The following is a 10,800-nucleotide window of genomic DNA, read 5'->3' as shown; positions in this document are numbered from 1 at the left end:
ATTTTTTTTTTTTTTATTTATTTATTGTATTTTTAGGCTTTTTAACTAAACCTTTCCACGGACCTCCCAGCACTTCCATACGGCGCCTAGTTTGAAAACACTCAAATAGCAAATGTTATATACGCACATAGCAAAGAAAATCATTTGTCACTATCATTTAGATTAAAAGCATCTCCACACTGGACAGTAGGGAGCACAATCTGCACCAGTAGTACAGAGCAGGATTTGGTCCCGCCCACAGCGCATCTGCCCCGCCCAACTATCGGCTGCTGCTTTCTCGCTCCCATAAGCACGAGCGCAGGTACAGCACTCAACTGACAACACAAAGAACGCCGGAGAGAACAAACAAACAGCATGTGCTTTTAATTCAAACACTTTTTAATCCTACCCCAAAGTGCTTCTCGTGTCTGCACACCGGGTGCCTTTTTATTTGGTCTCTTCTTCTTTTTAATATCCTTCGAGTGAGTTGCAGTGTCAGTTGTTGGCTACCTGTCCCGTTAGGTGTGAAAGGAAGGACACAGGAAACGTTCATTTAAAGTTCACTTGCTGAGCAACTACAAGACAAACGCCTCTAGATAAGGTAAGAACTTGTTTATGTCGCTTATTTATTTATTTTAAAATGGCAGCCGCTGTTTTAAACGTGTAGATTTTGAATGTACCGGTTGACCCTTGACGTACCGTAATGTTTGTTTGTTTGTTTGATTAATGAAACCATTTACGTAATATTAAAAGACTTATCGTGACCAGATGTGGACGCTTGGATTAAATGTTGACAAGCTGCGGGGTGGAGGGGTCTTTAAAATCACAGCCAATATGACAGTCCGAACTAAAAGTTGAGAGGGTGGATAACGTTATATATATTAAATATAAACATATGTTTGGCTTTTTAATAATTTGATTACCACAAAACTGAAACTAACGTTAAGTTTACAAAAAATGCGTTGTAACCATAGCAATAATATGGCGTTTTCGCACTTGTCGATGATTTAGTCATCAGACTTTTATTATATAATGTACATATTACAAGTATGTTTGAGCGTTTGGTGGTTTTGCAATCATGTCTTTACGCAAAATGACAAGAGATTACTATGAATAATAAAAAATAAATGACAAACTACAAGATGAACAAATTCACCATTGCTATGTTACACTACCCATACTTTAACCATGATTATTGTTGTAAAACTGGTTGTTAATGGCAACAAATAAGCCAAAAAAGGTTTCTACACTTTTTTGCATTTTCATTTAACCCAAAAAAACCCAAATAGGGTTAAAATAACCCATAGTTGGGAACGTGCTATTAGTTGGTTTATGCTTTGTGGTGTTTTTAACTCAACTATTTTAATCAAGCATAAAAATAATAATAAAAATCCTAGCAAATTTGATATAAATATACCCACAATGTAAACTATTATTTGATCAATTAGATCTGACAGCATATTTTTTTGGACATTGTAACTTATTAAACTAAGTTAATCATGTTCTAACTTAATTTTATAAGTTACGCAAGTTGTTTTAAGTCAGTGTTTTTTTTTGATTCAGCTTAAATTTAAGGCAACCAGGATTTTTTTTACAGTGCAGTCACTGTAGATACTTTTATGTTTAGCCAAGAAACACCAGAAGACATTTATTTTTCACTTTTACAGACATCAACAGAATGTATGGCCTTTATGTTTTGGAATGCAGCCTATCAAAGAATGTGATCATTTTTGCAAACAAATTATATTGTTTGAAGTTTATGGATATGCCGTTCTTGTATATACAATTGCAATATTGCAGATAAATTAAGAAATCAGTGTAAGAATCTTTTAAAATGTCAGCTTTTAAATTTCCAAAGATTTTTACAAAGCAGAATATAGGTTCACTCTGGAGTTGAAGCTAATGGTTTTGCATGGCACTTAATGACTTATGTTTAGTCTGCATGACATCAAAATTTACAGTGTTGATTTTGCTAGTGCACATTGTTGGTCTCAAAGACTGTAGAATACACAATGTCACTCGTATAGTTTTGAATGGGTAAAAGTGTAACGGTCAATATGGTGAATGAAGCCCCGCCTACTCTTACAGAAGCAGAAACGTCTGCTTTTACGATAGTTTGGTGGTCAACAAACTGGAATCTGAGTGAATACTTGCTTCACAGACATAAGAAATATATCCACATAAAGCTTGAAATCTTTACTTTTAAATAAACCAAGTGCACTTGATAACAAAAGTTTTCTGGATTTGTAATTTGTATGAAACAAAAGTTAGGTACAGTCAGTCCTGTCAAACGCACGTCACATGACAGCAACTAGTCAAACGGCGACAAACTTATAAACAAAGAGTCGCTGTCATTTCTGGAGGAGATTCGCCATCAAGACCAAGTTGTGAATTACTTCAGAAGAGCAGCGCGATCAGGCGAAGGATGATCCAGAGGATTATAATGTGTAGAACGGCCATAAATGAGGTTGATGTCGTTATTTCATTCTTTTCAAGTGTGCATATCTGCCTTAACATCTGCTGATTTTGTTTGATTAGAACGTTTAGAAATGAAACTTGCGAGACAGTTATTGTTTAATTTTATTGGTGGTTCCAAATATGCAATGTAATCGTAAGCTTGGCAAACAGTTTTGGAGAATTTTATGTTTGCCCATTCAGACAGAATGCCCGAGCGGCGTTTCAAAGATGGCCACCGAGTGAAATGACTTGCCTTAAAGGGACTGAAGTGATCAATTAATCTGTGCTAAATTATTCCACTAGGGAAAAAAAACTGTTTGATTTGGTAATCTTTAATAAAAAATCTGACCATTTGCTTTCTCTGTGAAAAGGCAATCCTTCTCTGATGACATTAGTTTGATGAATTGGTTGAAATATGCTAAGCCCTACCCCTCCAACCGTTAGTTTGGTGCAAGAGAAAGATGAGAGTGAGGAGTGCAAAAACTAAAACCCGGCCCCCTAGTCAATATTCTATTTTAGTTAGAATGAAGTCATCATTCACATGGACTGTGACCATGTCAATGCAGGTTTTTGTCATTATAAACACTGTTTTTTATCCCAGGTAAAGAAATGTTTAACACTTGTAATATACAAGCAGGGTTTGCCCTGCTTTTTACCCTGATGTATAAAACCCTCCTAAGGTTAGCACTATAATTCTATTGTAAACCAAGCATGCCAATCATGTGTGATGTGAAATGATAATGCTAGAATGTTACGGCTAGACACTTGGCAACCAACACCAACTTATGTGCCTCATAATTACTTACTAAAAAATGTGTCGTCCAAACAACCAATTTAGTAAGTGTAAAAGTAAAGTTTTGAATTAATTTAATGCATAACAGAATCACATTTTAGCTATAGCAACAAAGTGTTCTCTTGTCATTAGGATTATTATCAGATAAAAAATATATTTTGGAAAAGTCACAGACATACTGCTTGCTTATAAATGTTTTAAAATGTCAAAAAACAGAAACATCAAATGAATGTGAACGCACTGGTGTGAAAAGGTTTTATGCTTACATTTACAATCCTGAAAAGTTTGTTCAGGGAAACTTGATAGTAGTCGGCAATCTAAAATATGTGGATGTGCAAAACGAAGGTTTTATGTAAACAGGATGCATGCTGAGTTTGTCCAGTCAATGACACTGACACTGCAAAAATGTCAATAAAGATTTTACCAAGGTTTAGATCTCTAGATTTTTAAACATCATTTTATGGATACCCAGGATTAACTGTCAACTATTTCTTCGCCAATGTTTAAAATTTTTTTTTTACTATTAAGTTGCCAGCCACCAAATTTGATGGCCCTCATAATACTTTCTGCTAGGATCACTTTTTCTGATTGTCTAATATTTCTCACTAGTAGACTCAGAAGTCTGTTACTCATTAAAGATATGTGCTAGGGCTTCCTTTGCCATAATAAACCTAGAACACAATTTTTATTAATAGGAGAGAGGAGTTGTGTTTTAATTAAAAAGATGTCTCCTCAATAGACAGGAAAAGTTACTGTAGGTAAATTATGAGAATTGTAAAATTTAAAACATAACCTAATATATTGTTTGGAATTTTAAATTAATCAAGGATAAAGGGATAGTTTGCCCAAAAATAAAAATTTACTCACCCTCAAGTGGTTCTATATAGGGCTGCAAAATATATGGTTTCAGCATCAATATCGCAATGTGCTTCTCTGCAATAGTCATATTAGAAGATACAGTGCTCATCAAAATTGAGTACACCCCATTTTGAAAATGATTGTTTTTATCCATTTCTCAGTGACTATAGGTCATAGTTTGGTGCATTTGAACAACAGATTTATCAGGAGGATGTTTCTTAAAATAATATTTTTTGAAATAGAAAGATAATACATTTAAATTTAAGCAAAATATTGGAAAAAAAAATTACAAACTGCAAAATTTCAACTAAATTGTAAAAATTTTTTTCTCTTGAATTTTTCTCTTTTTCTAAATTTTTTTTTATTTAATATTTTTCCTTAACATAAATTTGTGTGTACTACTTTTGGACCGTTATCATAAGTTACTTTGATAGATTAGCTTCACATTTGACTTCAGCACTGACTAATCTAATGTATACACAAATATAATATTGTAAAGCTTCCTTTACAAAATGTTAAGAGAGATTTGTAAGAAGTGTACTCCTATATGCTGAGCACTGTATGCAATGTTGAGTCTGAATTTTAGTTGACCAGAAGCTACAGAATTGTATTTCATTACTGTATTTTTACTGAATTTGTATGATTAATGAAAAAAAAACATTTAATAAAAATGAATTTTTGTCTTGTTTCTATTCCAAATATCTATCTTAAAAAGTGAAAACAAGAGGATTTTACTTACCCCACTAGTAGAAATTGACATTGTCTTAATTATTTATTTTTTTATTTATTTAATTTAAGGTGAAAACGAAACAATATTTTTATTTGCTCTAGAATTTGTGATTATTCAATTTCTGTACCTGAATACAGTTAGATTATCTTGTGGAACTGTATTCAAATCACAATATTTATCGCAGAAACATAAAATATTGCAATATCAGATTTTTCCAATATCATGCAGCCCTAGTTCCATACCTATTTGAGTTAGTTTTTTTTCTGCTGAATACAAAATAAGATATTTTGAAGAATATTAGAAAACTACAACCATTGACTTCCATAGTAAGAAAAGCAAATGCTATGAAACTATTTCCAATATTTTTCAAAGTGACATTTTGTGTTCATCAGAAAAAAGAAACTCAAACAGGTTTGGGACAAGTGAAGGGTGAGTAAATGATGACACAATTTTCAGTTTTAGTTGAACTATCCCTAACTATTTTAAATATGAAAAGCCCTTTAATCAGAATGTGACAATTCTGATTAACAATGAAATTTTGTCGTAAAAGGCATGTAGCTACAGGCCGTACAAACATTGCTTTAAGCACTTTTGATGGTACAATCAGTACACTCATAACCTACATCACTGACGCTCACTGGTTGTTTTGCAAGATAATCTAGTTTTGTGCAGCCAGTCTACAGTTCCATTTAAGTGTTATTTCAACAACGCTTTACCCGTTAATTCTGAGTGAGTCACGTTTGTAAAGTTTACAAGAATATAATATATATTTTGGAAAACCAGTAGCATGAATCCTATTTTAATGGTTTAGATCTTACCTTGAAGGGAGAGGTTACCATGTCAGTATAGGTGATCATAGGTCAAGGTGGACACCCATGACATGTGGAGTCCCACAAGGCTCGATTCTGGCACCTCTCCTGTTCAACCTTTATATGCTCCCTCTGAGCCAAACAATGAGAAAAAACCAAATCTCCTACCACAGCTATGCTGATGACACTCAGATCTAGTTAGCCTTACTGCCTAATGACTACAGCCCCATTGACACCCTCTGCCAATGCATTGATGAAATTAACAATTGGATGTGCCAAAACTTTCTTCAGTTAAACAAAGAGAAACCTGAAGTGATTGCGTTTGGGAACAGAGATGATGTTCTTAAGGTGAATGTGTACCTTGGCACTAAATGTCAAACAACAAAAGATAAGGTCAAGAATCTTGGTATGACTCTGGAGTCAGATCTGAGTTTCAATAGTCACATCAAATCAGTTAGTAAATCAGCATACTATCATTTTTAAAACCTTGCAAGAATTAGATGCTTTGTTTCCAGTGAAGACTTAGAGAAACTTGTTCATGCTTTTATCAGCAGCAGGGTGGATTACTGTAACGGCCTCCTCACTGGCCTTCCCAAAAAGACAGTTGCAGCTCATCCAGAACGCTGCGGCCAGAATTCTGACCAGAACCAGCAAATCAGAGCATTTCATGTCTGTCCTCAGGTCTTTACACTGGCTCCCAGTTACATTCAGAATAGATTTTAAAGTATTATTACTGGTCTATAAATCACTAAATGGCCTAGGACCTCAATACATTACAGAGATGCTCACTGAATACAAACCTAACAGATCACTCAGATCTTTAGGATCAAATAAGCTAGAAAATCCAAGAGTTCAGTCAAAGCAGGGTGAATCGGCTTTCAGCTACTACGCCCCTCGCTGCTGGAATCAGCTTTCAAAAATGATCAGATGTGCTCCAACAGTAGGCACATTCAAATCAAGACTGAAAACACATCTGTTTAGCTGTGTCTTTACTGAATGAGCACTGTACTACGTCCAACAGATCGCACTATTATTCTCTTCTTTTTCATTCTTTTATTAGACATTTTATCTGTTTTTTTTATTTTATAATTTTTATTATTTGTTTTTATTTCTCTTATACTTGTTTTTTTTTTTTATTCCTGTTTATGCAAAGCACTTTGAATTGCCACTGTGTATGAAATGTGCTATATAAATAAACTTGCCTTGCCTTGTCTTAATTTGACACATCTAAAATGCCATTAGAAACAAAACCAGAACAAAAGTTGAAACGCAACCCTTTGCTTTTGCATCAAATGCATTCTGTCTTGATTACTGGCTCTAAAGATCTTTTCAAAGAGCTGAGTAAGAAGAATCATTGCCACCCATCTCTAAGAAAACAGTCTCCAGTTATCAAGCATGGTGTGTGTAACGTTGAATTATCCCTCCTTATCGTAAGTGAGCTGGGTGATGCTGTGAGATGACCTATTATTATTATTGTCAGTCCTGTGGGAGCTGAGCCATGTGCTGTCTTTGATTAGTTCACACCCTCCTCCCACATGTCAAAGAATAATGGACGGGACTCTGACTCAAAGCACAGCATTGCATCATTATTGGACCAAATGACGTCTGTCCTTTTTAAGAGACCGCATCTGATGAGGTGGGCTTTGAAACTTGAGGGTCTTTAATTTTGATTGTGCTTGATGCTTGGTGATTTTTAACTTGCTACTTGGACAAGAAATCTGTAGTTACTTGATTACAAATGATTTTCTTTACTAATTAGCAGCATTTTCAATGAACAGTGGCCCATTGCTGGCTAATGCTATGGCACATTTGGTTTTTGGTGTGCTGAAAAGTAGCTTCAGGATTACAAGAATTGGAATATATATTATATTATATTATATTATATTATATTATATTATATTATATTATATTATATTATATTATATTATATTATATTATATTATATTATATTATATTATATTATATTATATTATATTATATTATATTGTTGTGATGACCTTAGCTTACCAAATTTGGCGCGCAAGTTGAAACAAAACAGACATGTAGTGTTTCAAGATTAAGTACTAGCCTGTATCATATTATCAGTCCGTGAACAAATTTGAGGCGAGGCATGCTGTACATCTATTCATAGTTTATACATGAGTTTCAGCTTATGTACGCCTACCTGGAGGGCAAGGATTTTCTTTTCTGCCCACTAGTTATTTTTAACCATGTTTGTACTTCGTTTAATAAGACTATGATATTAAAAGACCAGACTCAGTACACACCTTTTAATGATGCGTATTATATAAATGCAAACAGAAGTGTCCAGAAGCTAAAAGCAGCATATTAATGATGTTTTCATAGAAAACAAGCATAAAGTATATTTGAATCAAAACACAAAAATTTACCGAAAACATGCAATTTAGCATGTTGTGTTCATATTCAAGGCATTCTGCTTTATTTTATACAAAATGCATTACCAGGATTAAACTGAATCTGATGGTTCAGTGCTGTCTTATATTGACTTATGCTCAAAATTAATTTCTGAGTGCAATGCCAGAGCAAAAAAAAAAAAAAAAAAATCAATAACCTATAAACGGAAGCAAATAATTGCTCTAAATTGTATGTCTTCCTTCATCTGTTTTACTCTACATCACAATGTAGAAGAAGATATCTATTACTTGTCGATCACATGTCCATTAAAGCATTTTCCCCAGAGGCTAATGTAGTTTGGAATGATGAGGCATCCGTTTAATTTTTTTTTTTTTTATGGTCGAGAGTTGAAGAATGTTTAATTTTTCTACTGCACTCATTACATTTATGCTTTCGAAAGCTGACCAGTCACAATGGGAAGGAGCAGGGCACAATACCACAGACCAACTGGAACAACTATAAAGGTCAATTCATTCCATACCAAAAGGGGGCGACCAAAAGTAATCATCAGATTACATCATGTCACTTTTGAAATATTCTACAAGTTCCAATTTAGCATGATCATTTGTTGAAAACTAGCTTCAATAGATGCCAGTAGACACCAGACTATAAACTAGACAATAGACTCGCCCTACAAAACTTTTTTTTTTTACTATCGGTCTGTCTGACTGCGGTGTGAATGTGGCTTTAAGCAAGTTTACAAGATTTACTAGTTGCATTTTTTTTGGAGTGATATCAAGAAGGAATGTATCGGGAATGAAAAGGAATCTGTTTGCAAATGTTTGTCACAAAATTGTCAGTCTGTGACTTTTGGCTGTTGTTGAGTGTCAGTCAGAATATTTTGCTCCATTGGCACTAGTTGGACCCCACTGGGGACTTTTTGGCTGATTGAGCATGTTGAGTTGCCATATGTTAGCATTGGCACCATCGGTACAAGATAGATTTCTGATTTTCCGTTCAGTTTAGTGAACAAGTCTCTTTGAATATGTGAATGCATTCATAACAACATGAGCCATCTGGAATGAAGAAAATAATCAACATTGTTTACACTCAAAATGTTAAGCAAGCAATGTTTTATTTACAATTTGTATATGCAGTCCTAGTTACAATTTCCATTTTTGAATGATGAATAGAGTATAGACACTAGGGCTGGGCCAATAAACGATATCGTATCGAATTGAGATAAAATGCATCTTAATTACAATAATAAGCAATGGACTTTTTTACTCTATATTGATCCAAGAGCCAAACACACAGCAGAAATGTGCAACAATGGGAATCTAAAAGTGTGTGGATCTTAGAGATTTTTGGCCGCCGAAAATATGTTATGCCATTTAATGGACCCTCAAATTTTTGTGGCTTCAGTTATTGTTGGGGTTACTCTTAAATTTGGAAACATTAACAACTTGTATCGAAATGTATATCATTATCTTTCAATGTGGAAAATGATCACGAGATTGCATTTTTGCCATAATGCCCAGCCCTAATTGACACCTACTGATCAAATTATTTTCACTCATTCAGGTGTAAAGTAGACCACACTTACTGGTTGGCCATTAAATTAAGGTGCTTTTCCATTATTGGCCCGAACGCTTCTCTTTACGTAACCATTGCATTCTGTGCTGATCTGAGCCTGTCAACATGGTATGGCTCCATTTTAAACGGTGTTGCTGATAGCGCAGCTCTCTGGAATGTAATGCAAATTTGTCAGTGGTTAACTTGGTAATGCAAGTGTAATGTAAACAAATAAGTAATTTCTTCTTTGGGGGCTTCTTTTTTTTAGATTTTGAATTTTTTAATAACAAATGGACATAACATATGATAAAATAATTAGGGCACTTTCACCTGACCAGCTATGGAGAAACTGATAGCTAGGCAACAGAGTGGTGATGTCACAAGTACACAAGCTCTACCACTCCAGCATGGATAAGGATGCTTTTCTAGCTGTGCCTAGAATTCTGTACCAAGAATGGTTTTTAATTGTGTTGCATTGTACCAGGCTAACATTGGACAATTAATTGACATTCAGCAAAAACTGTGATTGTTCTCATACATCTTGTCAGGGTAACACTGCTCTGTGATCAATAGTAAATCTTTTCCAAAGGCCAAATGGCACTGTTGAGCAGAAACCGTAAATACACTGCAAACTTAGTTTTTCTCAATTGCTTTGGCACATTTTTCAAAACAGACTTGACATTCTCTAAACTGTGAGTGCAAATCTCAAAACTGTTTGATGGAACTTCAAAACTTTATAGCATGTCTGCGAATGTAGTTACTCTCCCAAAAACATTTCATTCATGCTTCAAAACCTAACTATCATGTCAGTAATTTGGCCAAGGCCACCAAAACATAGTGTGTTTGTCATTGTGTGAACCACACGGCTTAAAATGATTAGTTGTTTTTTTCAGAATGACAGTCAACCATGGAAATTAAGGTTTAAAAAATGTGAAATAAATATATAAACATTTGTATTCATACAGCACATTTATTTTTGTAAGAATGCATCACATGCAAAGTGCATGTGCCATGTCTTGCTTGTCCAATTACTGTTCTGAAAATTTCATATTTCTTATGTTACCACAAAAAAGTACAAAATAAAAAAAATATATTCGTGGTGAACACTCTGTCACTCTTGTTGGTCAGGCCAGAGATTACAAGTCTTCCAATTGCCCTTCCACAAACATGATGCTGCAGTTTAGGATTGTGGAAGTTCTCCATTCTCAAGAAAAAATAATTAAAGTAAATTAGTTAATGGTAGT

General features: G+C 34.3%; 1 protein-coding gene across 3 annotated transcripts in view; it reads left to right on the top strand.

Moving 5' to 3' along the window:
* The first annotated feature begins 288 nt into the window (after nt 1–288).
* gdpd5b (glycerophosphodiester phosphodiesterase domain containing 5b) overlaps nt 289–10,800 on the top strand; it is a 96,798-nt gene continuing 86,286 nt past the window's right edge. For all 3 annotated transcript variants that reach the window (XR_008838972.1, XM_056474513.1, XM_056474512.1), the window contains exon 1: nt 289–580. The gene's annotated coding sequence lies outside the window, so the exon portion shown is untranslated. The remainder of the gene's footprint in view (nt 581–10,800) is intronic.

The sequence above is a fragment of the Danio aesculapii genome, chromosome 15 (genome assembly GCF_903798145.1).
Source record: "Danio aesculapii chromosome 15, fDanAes4.1, whole genome shotgun sequence".
In the NCBI taxonomy this organism is placed as follows: Eukaryota; Metazoa; Chordata; class Actinopteri; order Cypriniformes; family Danionidae; genus Danio; species Danio aesculapii.
This window is presented reverse-complemented; position numbering and strand designations above follow the sequence as displayed.